The sequence below is a fragment of the Alnus glutinosa genome, chromosome 9 (genome assembly GCF_958979055.1).
Source record: "Alnus glutinosa chromosome 9, dhAlnGlut1.1, whole genome shotgun sequence".
Taxonomy (NCBI): Eukaryota; Viridiplantae; Streptophyta; class Magnoliopsida; order Fagales; family Betulaceae; genus Alnus; species Alnus glutinosa.
In genome coordinates this window covers 17,686,973-17,699,243 of record NC_084894.1, presented here as the reverse complement: position 1 = coordinate 17,699,243, position 12,271 = coordinate 17,686,973, and the positions used below count along the sequence as shown (strand labels likewise).

At 32.9% G+C, this 12,271-nt stretch overlaps 1 long non-coding RNA gene across 1 annotated transcript; it reads right to left on the bottom strand.

Annotated features, from left to right (window-relative positions):
* Window positions 1-5,533: 5,533 nt before the first annotated feature.
* Window positions 5,534-7,389, bottom strand: LOC133877364 (uncharacterized). The gene is made up of 3 exons (XR_009901734.1): window positions 7,225-7,389; window positions 5,995-6,039; window positions 5,534-5,701 (listed from the first exon to the last, which is right to left on the bottom strand). It is a non-coding gene; the product is annotated as an uncharacterized LOC133877364 (long non-coding RNA).
* Window positions 7,390-12,271: the final 4,882 nt, after the last annotated feature.

Here is a 12,271-nt window from a genome sequence, read left to right as displayed (position 1 = left end):
TGTAGCATCTACTAATAAAAGGAGAGATATAGATGAATAGCATAATATTCGCGGTGCAAAAGACAATGTCAGGTTGGACTTGGGAGTGTAGTTGATATGATAGTTGGATTTGGTTATTGGTAACTTCTGCCCCTGTTAGAGAAAGCAAGTCTGCTATCAGAAATGAAGTCCTCAACGGTGGGTGCTCTCAAGAAGATAAAAAGAGTATCAAAGCTCTTGTTGTGTGTGTCTGTATTTGTTAAATTATGTTGTGGATGGGGGAGTTGGGGAGCAAGTTGATAAATAAACTTGGAAGACCAGATGGGGTGGGGTGTACATTGTAGCAACGGTTCCCTTGAAATTGTCTTTCATTTGAATAGATATGAAACTAATCTCAACTCATGTTACTGCCCTGGAAGTTGTCTTTTGGGATTGTCAGCTCCGAGCGACAAGCCTGAAGCCTTGCTAAAAACATAATATTATAACACTGCCAGGCAGGGAAGCCAAGTGGAGACAAAGGACTTTGAGTGGCGTGTGTTTTCGTTCTTTTACTTTTTGTCCTTTTTTACCAGACGATGGCACTCACGGTGGGGATACAACTTAAAGTCATTAATGAATGGTGCCAATTTGAGGGAAGTGGTGAAGAATTTACTCCCAATCAAGAATTTCCAGCTTGCATTGTAGAGCGTTCAATTTGTGTCCATTGTCCATAGTGGGGATGTGATGTCTAAATTAATACGCAGAGAGATAGGTATACCGTATACGCGATGCTGATTTGGTGATAGAATAGAGAGAGAGCGGGTTTATTAGGGAAAATATGCAAATGGCAGCTGAGTTTGTGGTGTGGTGTTGTTGGGTCAAGACCACTTCAACGGCTAACTCAAAGAGGTCTGCGGTCTGCGGTCTGCGGTCTGCAATCATTAATTAATAGGGTGTGGGTCCCCATCACTTCATTTATCTCCTTTCTACTTCATTCTCTGTTTTTCTGCCCTTTTTCCACACTCTTGTTCTACCCTGCTTAATAGGGAATACACCTTCTTAGACTCGAAAATTCTACTGCTTTTGGTCCGCACCCACAGGAGAAAAAAGGATTTGATATCAAATTATCTTCATAAATTGTTGTTTTCTATAAAATTAAATTAAAAAAAAAATAAAATAAAATCGGAATCGAAACCTTTTTATATCAATAGAATTGAGCCCTAATGGGAGTGAGAAGTGACACAACTACCCGCTATGTTGATTAATGTATTTTGCTATCCGAGGGTGTATGCCCCTGGTGATCAGTCACTAGTAGGTCGTCATTGGTTTGTTGGGCCTCAAGAGGCAACTGGCATTCAAAGGTTATATAGTTGGCAATTTCTTAGTGAATCTTAAGTTCATACGATGCTTGGCCTGTTCTGCTGGCCGTTGAGCCCTGCATGGGCTTGAGGGTAAAAGGCTTCGGGACCCATCATGGACCCCTAGGGTTCGGTGGTTGTTTGTTATTGTTTTTGTTTTGAGAAAAGAAAACAAAAGACAAAATAAAAATTTTTTAACAACCAAAGCCAAGTTTATTATCTCAAATAATTTAAAGAGTTATACTAGAAACAATATTTTTAACCTACAATGTTAATGTGTTAGTTTCAACCAACCTTTGAATCAGTTTAAATAATAATAATAATAATAATCAAGGGTTAATTGGAAATGCTACGTTAACCTTATAAAATAATTATTGAATAAAAATATGATATATAACATTATCTTAATTTAAAAATGTTATACAATAACCTAACTTATTTTTTCCTTTTACTTAGCAAAAACAAGAAGTCCACTTTCTATACTATTAAACTTTTTATTTAAAAAATTAAATTAGATGTTGTGAAATTTAATTTTGAGTGTAAGAAGTCCACTTTCTGTAATATTAAATGGTTCTTTAATTCATTAAATGCGGAATATTGAATTGATTTTGGGGAGGGAGGGGGGAGACCTTTTCAAACTTGTCATCTACATTTGCCCACCTCCACCTCCACCTCCACCTCCAATGTGGACTGCAGCTTCAATTCGTCAAAAGTATTAACTCCATAGTGGCATTTTCGTGATTTGGAACAGTCAAACTTCACCAATTTCGGAGATTAAAAAAGTTTGTTCCCCACTTACCTTCTCCATGATAATGAAACCCCCAGTGCTTTTAATTATGTTTAAATGACCATAAAAGTCTTGCTAAAATTAATACGTCCCCCCATCAGCCTTAGGAATACGGGGGGGTACTTTTGTAAATTACAATCCTCGACGGTGGAGATTCCATCCTTCTCTGACAGGAGCAATTATATCTATCCATCTCTCTCTCTCTCTCTCTCTCTCTCTCTCTCTCTCTCTCTATATATATATATATTATGTCATCGTTTATTATTAAAGAGGATGCAACGATAGCCTGGAGGCCTCCACGTGTTCACACTATGAAGACCCAATAATATTTTTTGATATGTTGGGCACGTGACCACAATTCACAGCACGTGATTAGCTGCAAAATCAAAATGCACCTTGTTTAGGCCATTATGAAGCAATCCTTTTGCTGTTATTTCTTGTCCACCTTCTCTATCATCATTACCCACAACGCAATTTCAGGTTGAGTGCTCTTATGGTTTCTTTTAAGTTTTTAATTTTAACAATTAAGTCCTTCAATTTTTCATTATTTTCAAATAGGTCATTCCATCAATATTTCGTCAAATTAATTAATAATATATCACGTTTGACCAATCAATTAATGCCTCATAGCTCTCGTTTAGCATATCATAGACGTGTCGTGTGACACATTTATTTTAAATTATTATTAATATATCCTAAATAAAAATTTAAAACAATTTAAACATTTCTTTTAAAAAGGAGTGGCCCACCACTACTAATTGGTGCGAATGAGGGAAAATGATCATCTCCAATTCAAATGAATCGGAGAGTATCCAGTTATTGTAAATGTGACGGCATAATTGTCATTTCACATTTTGTTGGACAATTATACCCTCACTTTTTAAAGAACTAGATCCTCACCGGTTTATTTGAACCGAAGAGGATCCAAATACGAGAATGAGAGCTATGTGACATTAATTTATTGGCAAATGATATTTATACACACTGTTTTGTATATATTTTGTACACACATTCATATTTGGTAGGGGACCCAATAAAAATCCAAAATCAATCAATGTCTTTAAAAAAAAAAAAAAAAAATTGAAAATAGGCCAATAGATGATACACATCTATCTTTTACTCATCTCTTTTGTAAATTTATTATTGAATCTATTCATGTGGTTCCATATATTCAATTGTGCATTTGCCCATTTTTTGTATGAAAATTGACAAGAGATGAGCAAAAGACGGAAATCAAGCATTTCTGTTAAAATAAAGTGCTTTAAACCCAATGACAATTAGAGCTCTATAAATTTGTTAGGTTTTTCTGAAAAGCATAGACTAGTGATATATATATATTTTGCTAGTAATAGTTATATAATTAGGTAGAATAGTTACCGTCTTCATTGGAGGGGAAATTACTCTCATTTTATAACTAACTATTGTCCCATAATAAGATCAAAGTGGTATTTTTAGTGGATTAAATATATTCAAATAAGGCCTCCCACTTTGGAAGGGAGAGAGAAATATATAGAAACTTGATTAAGCAGCTATGTAATAATTAAAACCAAATGGAACTTGATACAATTATTATATGTTTCATGCTGATATATATTTATATTGTTCAAGAGAAAAATAAAGTAAAATAAAAAATATAAATTGGACAAAGTCTATGCATAGTCATAGTTACAACATAGGAGAACATTATTATAATCTAATAATACTATTGATAGGAGAAAAAAAATAATTATTTATTCAAGAAATAACATAAAATATTTTGGTTTTCCACATGAAACACAAATGTATTAAAAAGAATGGCATAATGGAAAATATATTAATGTCACAACAAATATGGGAAGTGAAGCCTGTCATCAGACATGGCATGATTCGTAATGGGACACTTTTAATCAGCTTGTCCACCGTGTTTACTTGAGATAATTACTGAAGTTAAAAAAGTCTATTAATTTACACCCAAGTATTCTTATATACCAAACTAATATCTCACAAGTATTTCACTTTACTGATGTGACAATGTCAATTTATTAGAAAAATTTGTCAAGCCTTTTATTCTGCAAGACAAATATTGAGGAGTGGAGCAACGTTCAGAAGTTGCTGCAGCATACGAAAAAGCTTTAGAACAAAAATTGAACATGGAAAGGACTTCTCTCTATTTCCATGGCAATACCAAAGTGGAACTAAAAATCACATTTTATCTTTGATTGAGGTACATTCAAAGATAAAATGTGATTGGCAATTCAAAGACCAAAACCTTCAAAAGTATTAGGGATAGGATTTGGAATTACATAAACGAATGAAAAGAAAAATCTTTGTCACAAGCAGTGAATGAGATCCAACTCAAGGCTGTTATTCAAGCTATTCTTACATACAATATGAGTATTTTTTAATTGTCAGAGTCTTGTGTAAGGAAATTAACTCAGTGATGCTCCAATTTTGGTGGGGACACATGGAGAATAATTCCAAGGTAGCTTGGATGAGTTGGGTTAAACTGGGGCAGTCAAAATCCATAGGTGTTCTGGGATTTCGTTAGCTGGAGTGTTTCAACAAAGCACTGCTGGTGAAATCAGGGTGGAGGTTATTTAAAAATCCTGACATGTTAGTGGCGTAGATCTTTAAGGAAAAGTATTATCCGATTGAAAATTTCCTAGAGGCCCAAATTGGACATAAGTCATCATATGCCTAGAGAAGCATTTGGAATGCTAGGGAACTTCTAGAAGCAAGTTTGGTCTGGAGAGTGGGGAATGGATCCATTATCAAAATATGGGAAGAAAAATGGCTCCCAAGTCCTTCAACATATGTTGCTCAGTCGTCTGTGTAACGTCCCCAAAATTAAACAATTTGTTTAATTAACTTGGAGGGTTACTGGCAACGCGTTAATGATAATTAACTAGTACTTAGTTGAAGGTATTACGCTAAACGCCAACTTATCAAAGCATATCTTATACTGAAAAGCGAAATAAAAATGATATGAGTTAACACTGAATATCTTCTAACAATTCATCATCTATCATCAAATATAAACACGGAGCTTCCAATTAGAATACATATATATGTGAACAATTAATAACTTCTAACTATGCTAAGCAAACCTGACCAAAGAGACATTCACTTAGCATCTTCTGCCAAACGAAATACTCTCTTCTAAAAATTGATAAACTTGCTAACCCGCAAAACACCAAAGTCTTTCGCAGTGGAAAGTAATTGCATAATTCAACAACCTTAGTAAGTAAATTATTATGAAATTTGTCAAGTTATGTAATAATGCCACCATTATTATGCCGATATGAAAATTGGTTTTGTTTTAAAGTAAGGTGGGCATAATTTTGGCAATAAATCACTTATATTTGAATGCAAGCAAAATGTATACTGAGTAGATTATATTTAACAGTTATAGCTATTCTCAAAATACATTTATTCAACCCCTTAACGCCTTCTTGATAGGGTTGGCATTGTCCTAAGGGACCTGTAATAAAATAATGGTGTTTCGGATATTGTCGCATACCATCTTCGTTAATGGCTTGACCGGATTTTAACCTCGGGTGATCAACATCACTAATGAAGCCGTAATTGTGACCCTATCTGTACATGGTGCTCCGGTCACCTATAAAACAAATGAATCCAATACCAAACATAAAAGTAAATCTCTTTGACCATAGAGTCAAGTCAAGACCATATACAACCATATGCATGTCATTTTTACATGACGATCCACACTATATGTTTAATTATTAAATATTGCATAATAAGCAAATATCTGTTTGAAGCATTTATAAACATTTGATAAATTTAATAGGCTCATAACATATTTTCGTATTGAAACATGAAATAATAATATGCTCAAATCGTTAACATGTCGCATAGTGAAAAATAATAGTTTCGGATTCATTTACTTACCTCAATCGCTCATCCACAACCTCTTACATATTAATCTCCAAGTCACTGCAAATCATACTCTAATATTAGACACAAACACATTAGAAGTCCTAATCTTTGCATGTAAAACCTTAATCATGCTGTCAAAATTCTAATACACCTTTAAAACCCTAATTATTCATTTCAGGACATCGTTGAATGTTCATTCATCGAGAGTCAAACGTTCATTCTCTTGTGACAGCAACTATAAATCTAGGAAATCAACCTAAATCCCTAGTTTCATGCAACAACTTAACTTCTACTTAATCACGAAAGTCCTAGAACACATAATACATCATTCATGCATATATCAACCGAGTCCCTTCTCATACATTGTTTAAAACGTTCAAAGGTTAAAACTTTTATTCATTACACCTAACCCAATGTCAAAACATCATGCAAGAGTGGTTAAAAACAATGTGATAAGGTCATTTAGCTACTGTTCATTCTAGAATATAAAGTTTGTATTTTAAATCCTCATGTTATCATGAAAGCAGGGCGGCCTCTAAAAATAAAAAATAAAAATAAAAATCCCCAAATTAATGAATATTAATAAGATTTTTTTTTTAAAAAAATATATATATTTGAAGACTTAATTATAGTAAATATTATTTAATTAAGGCCTCTAATTATAGTAATAAATAATTAAAATGCATTAATATCATTTAATTCTCCAACATTCCATTGTTGAAATAATTCTTAAAAAATTGATAGTATTAAATACGATAATCAAATAATATTAAAGCATTCTTAAATAAAACCCATTTTCTAACTTTAAATATTCGATTATTAGAAGTAATGGAGAGAATAATATTCAATTATGTTGTGGGTAGAGATTTTTGGGCCTTGAGATGAGCATTGAGTAGCCAAAATTCTAATCAGAATTTAAAGAGGCAACAATTTTGCATCTCAAAAAGTGAGAAAAATAATTTTTAAATACAAATATAATATATATGTTTTTAAAAAAATGTTTGACTTAACTTTATTGCCTTAGGTCTCAAAATGTATCGAACCAGCCCAGCATGCAAGAGTCACGAGACTCATTTATATGAAAACAACCCATTAATAAATCACATGTTTTTCATAGACAAACTGTTGAGAATTAGTTTGTAAAAACAGGTTTGTGCAACGGAAAATAAAATTCTCAAGCCCAGATCGAACAGGTGAAGAACAATTCGATTTTAAAATAAATTGCAAACCAAAAATACTTACTTGAAAAATTTGGCCACTCTTTAGCTTTTTGGGCAAAAGTTTGCTCCTTGCTCCTCAACAAAGAACTTGTGATCTCAAAGATTATGAGACCTTCAGATCTTCTCACAATGACTGATGATAACCAAAAGCGTGAGCTCTCAACTTGATCTTCAAAACTTAAACTTATTCTCGAGAGTTAACTCAAGAATATTAGTTCTTAATAAAAACTAAAAAACTATTGCAGTCACTTATTTTACAAGAGGTAGATACATATCTGTTTATAAGCTCTGAATATTAGGAGAGTGGGAGATATAAGCAATGTGGGAGAAGCTATAGGTGAAGTTCTAGTTCCCACTAGGTACATGACGCATTGGCTAGGGATTAAATCCTTAGCCCATGCATCATCTACTATCTCCTTGGGCTTTGATTTTATCTCAAGACCCAATATTCCCTCTTGAATTTCATACATAATTTCTCTCAAACCCATGTTTTTAATAAATAAAAAGCCTAATCTGGTTAAATTAAATCAGCATAATGAGAGACCCAAAGGAAAAATAATAATAAAAAAAAAACTAGCTAAAATTCTTCTGACTCATCAAATCACTATTTAATGACAATTAATTTCACTAAACAATTGTAATTGCATTTTAAAACAATTAATTCTTTAAACTTACTTAATATTGACTTTTGATTCCTGCATGAAATCTTCTGTAGCAGAATTAAAGCCAAGAACTGTCATTTAATTCTCTACATCTTTATCCTTCAGTCACTGATTTTATCCATTATTCTCGTACTCGTGAAATATTTATTACATGTACGTTCTAATTGGTATCTTATACCAAAATACTCTGGCTAGAGATTGAGAATAATCCAATCCACAAAATTTATCTTAAGGGGAAAAGATCTTATCCTTTTAATAAATGACTTGAATTCATTTTTGAAAAAAGCTTTCTTACAAAGTTAATTGCGATCACCCAACGCATTGAGAATGTTGACCACCATATTGGTCTTACCCATAAATGCATCAAAGTGATCTACACTTCATATCTGAGTACACAATCCTCTCAGGATTTAGAATCAATATAATAAAAAGTCTTGGGAATATGAGTTTTTCTCATTGATAGTATTTTAGTGGAAAAACAACATCCATGGTTTGTTCAGTGCATAACACCTACACAATAACCCGAAACCTCCAACTTTGCCTAAGTAAGATAAATCACAAAGATTCGATATGTAACATTCTTCACAAATGGAATACCCAATTCTATTACCGTCTGCGAACTATACAAAATTTAATACTACAAAGGATTATGGACTAAGACCTTGTGTGATAACCCCGTTACTCACACCATAGACCATATTCAATATGATCCAATGGCTTTTTACATGCAAAATATACATAATCATTATTAAGTATGTAAAATATCATACGCTTGATGCTCAAAAATAGATGACTGAATAACAACATTTATTCATAACAAATTTATATGTCAATAGTACATTGGAATTTAAGACATAAACACCAACACAAACAACCAAGCATGTTTAGGTACAAATTAAACAGTAAAACACGTATGAAAACTAAGAGATTAAATGTTAGATTACCTTTAGGTAGGAGTTGTCCAAGTTAGAGACAAAACCCCCCCCTTCTCTCTCTCTCTCTCTCTCTCTCTCTCTCTCACACACACACACACACAGGGTCTAGGAAGTTTGGAAAAGCGTATGGGTAGGTCTAGGATTTATTCTAAGCCTATTTATAGAGCCCCCTCACGTAAATAAGGTTAAAAATGGTCTACCTTTTAAAAAAAATTTGTCTTCGCAAAATCGAGCGTTCGTTGGAAAGTTCGAATGTTTATATTCGATCATTCGAATTCAACTTCAAATGTTCTTCACTGAATGACCGAATCCTACTTCGAATGTTCCATTTCGATCATTCAAATGACACTTTGAACGTTCGTGATAATGAACATTCGAAGGAAACTTCAATCGTTCAATTATCGCAAAGTTTTAAAAATAATATTTGAATAGGGTTTCTTTAAATACCTTTTTATAAATTTCAAAAAAAAAATATTTGTAAGAGAATTTACATAAATAAAGAGTGCAAAAATATTAGCATTTGGACAATCAATATTTATTCTATTATTATTATTATTATCAAAATTTCAAATATTAAGCTTGTTAATTATGTAAGGTATTATAGCCTGTGAGGATTTTGGACAGAGATGAGAGTAAAAAAAAGCTTATTGATGAAGGTACCAGATGGTAGAATGTAACACTCATTAGGGAGATTTTCAACGAAGAGAAGGCTAAGATGATAGGTAGTATGGCAATCAACTCGCTTAGACAAAATGAATCAATTGATTTGGATTGGTAGAACTAAACGAGAATTTACGGTTCAAAGCGCATATCATATGGAGAAAAACCATTTTGTGTACGTTGTAGGTGAAAGTACAACTATTGTTGCCCAAAGTAGAGTGTGGAAAGCTATATCGAACCTGAATGTCCTAGGAATGGTGATTATATTCCTTTGCAGGGCTTGTAGCAATATATTGCCAACCAAGGAAAATTTATTCAAGAAAAAGATTGCTCAGGATTCTTTGTGTCCAATTTGTGGGCTGAAGGTGCAGAATAAATGTCATATCCTATGGTGCTATTCATCTTCTAATGATATATGATGGGATTGTACCAGGAAGATTCAAAAAATTTCTGTTAGGGACGAAGATTTCATACATATACTCGATGGTCTAGTAAAGAAACTGGAAAAGGAAGAGGTAGAACCCCTGGTAACAGTAGCAAGGAAAATATGGTTATGTAAAAATACAATAGTGTTTGGAGGAGTGTTCACTCATCCTTCCCAATTAATTCGTAGTGCTAACGAGGATTTTCATACAGCTGTTGCAATGACCCTTTTGTTCTTTTTTTTTTTCTTTTTTTTTTTTTTTTTTTTTTTTTTTTTTTTTTTTTTTTTTTTTTTTTACAAACACAAAATGAGTCATTACAATGGCATGTCAATTTGTCATAAAGCCAACATATGGTACATATTCCATAGTATATACCTAGTATATCAGAGTATAACATCTATCGCAGCAAAAAATATAAATCTGAACAACGAAAATCACATCTATAAAACATCAATTGTTAATTACAACAAAAGAACCATTTAACATTTATCTATTTAAGGCTCATCAAAATATTAATTACATCACAAAAGTATGGTTTTACTAAAGAATAAGTGACACAAGCGTCACAAGTCATAAACAAAAGTTTACAAAAAGCGGACTACCCCCGAGTCCGAACATATGACCGTCGTGATGTGCTTCAGTCATAATACCCCAAATACAAGGCAACTGGGCCGTCTTATACATCTGTAGTACTTGCAGCCAAAGTATCAGCATCTATACTGTCGTGGTGTTGGCCACATTCGTATAGGTGAATGAGTGAGTTCACCACCTTAGCAGTATAATACTCACTAAGTTTTTGCATAGAATCGACATTTCATTTTATTATTCATTTGCAATAACAGCTATCCTTCGTAGTAATAAAAATCCGTCCCTTGAAAACATATCGTAGTTGATAATGTAAACACTGATATTTCAGAACACATGAACATCATACTGCGTAGCTGTGAATATATATGCGCATTCCAATCTACCGCTTGGAAGTATATATATACAAGCCCATCTACACATATTATCTTTTACATACATAATAGGTAACTTAGCTATACATGTATACAAGCTTTCCAACCTTGAAAAATACTAGCATACAAGTACGTCTAAGTAGAAAATATGTGGCATCATGCATAACTATACAAAGATAGAAACATTTCTAAGCCTTTGGAAACACAAGTATCTAAGCACAACCAAGCTTGGTGCACATAAAACCTCTTATGCAGTCTAGCTGTAACCATATACATATGTGCTATTCCATTCGACCTCATAGGCATATCGATACGTTTAGCATGAAAACTCATCAATGCATTCTAACTGTAACTGTATATTTATGTATTGTTTCATTCAACCTCATAGGCATACTGATACATCTAGCCATGAATATAACTTAAAACATCACATAAAACATCATGCATGCTCATGTAAATCATTCATGTTTCCATTTCACTTTGGTTTGATGCTAAAGGGGACACAAGGCCAATAGTCTTTCACAATACAGTGCCAATGAGGATGCAAGCTCAGTGGTCTTTCACAAGACAGTGTCAATGGGGACGCAACCTTAGTGATCTTTCACAATATATGCTATCATGCTTGAATCAACATACATTTCCATTCATAATCATACTTTTAACACATAACTCTCTTATGATACATAAACATCTCAATGGGTCATTTTCTCAACACAAATCATATAATTTATATCTCAATCTCATCATACATTAACACTCATCAAAACATAACTCAAATCATTCTTTCATACTCATATCTCAATTCACTTAAACATCCTTATCATAATTCAACATACTTGAAAGTATTAAAATCATCTAAACACATATAATTCAACAATTGTCGATTCGATATAAAACAACATATCATTTATCATTTCTATAAAATACTCAAAACGTAGTAACTTTTCTCAGTGAGTAGAATACTCACAATGGTTGCTCGAATAGTAGGCTCGACTAAGGTTTCCTAGCCAATGACTTGTAATGTACCATTGTATCAATACATTGCACCACATATTAGCATTTTCTAATACTAAACTATTCAAAAGCTCTTGAATCGCTCAAGGACTTAACCCATGGAATACCTATAGAATTTCTAGGGTTCCATTCAACAACCCAATCACAAATGATACTAACCCATAAGATAATTTTAGGGTTAAGCACTTAAAATTACACTTTAAATAATAACCCAAAAAGTTAGGGTTTTGAAAAACTTACCAAAATTCATCCAAACGCAACCCGTAGCTTGGGGATCATTTAAGAGGCTCCAAAATGTGTAAAACATAAAGAAAAATGAAGATTAAACTCAAGTACTTCAAAATTTACACTAAATCTAGAGAAACTTAAAATTTTGAGTTTACCTCAAATCAATCGCTGGAAACATAAATCGGG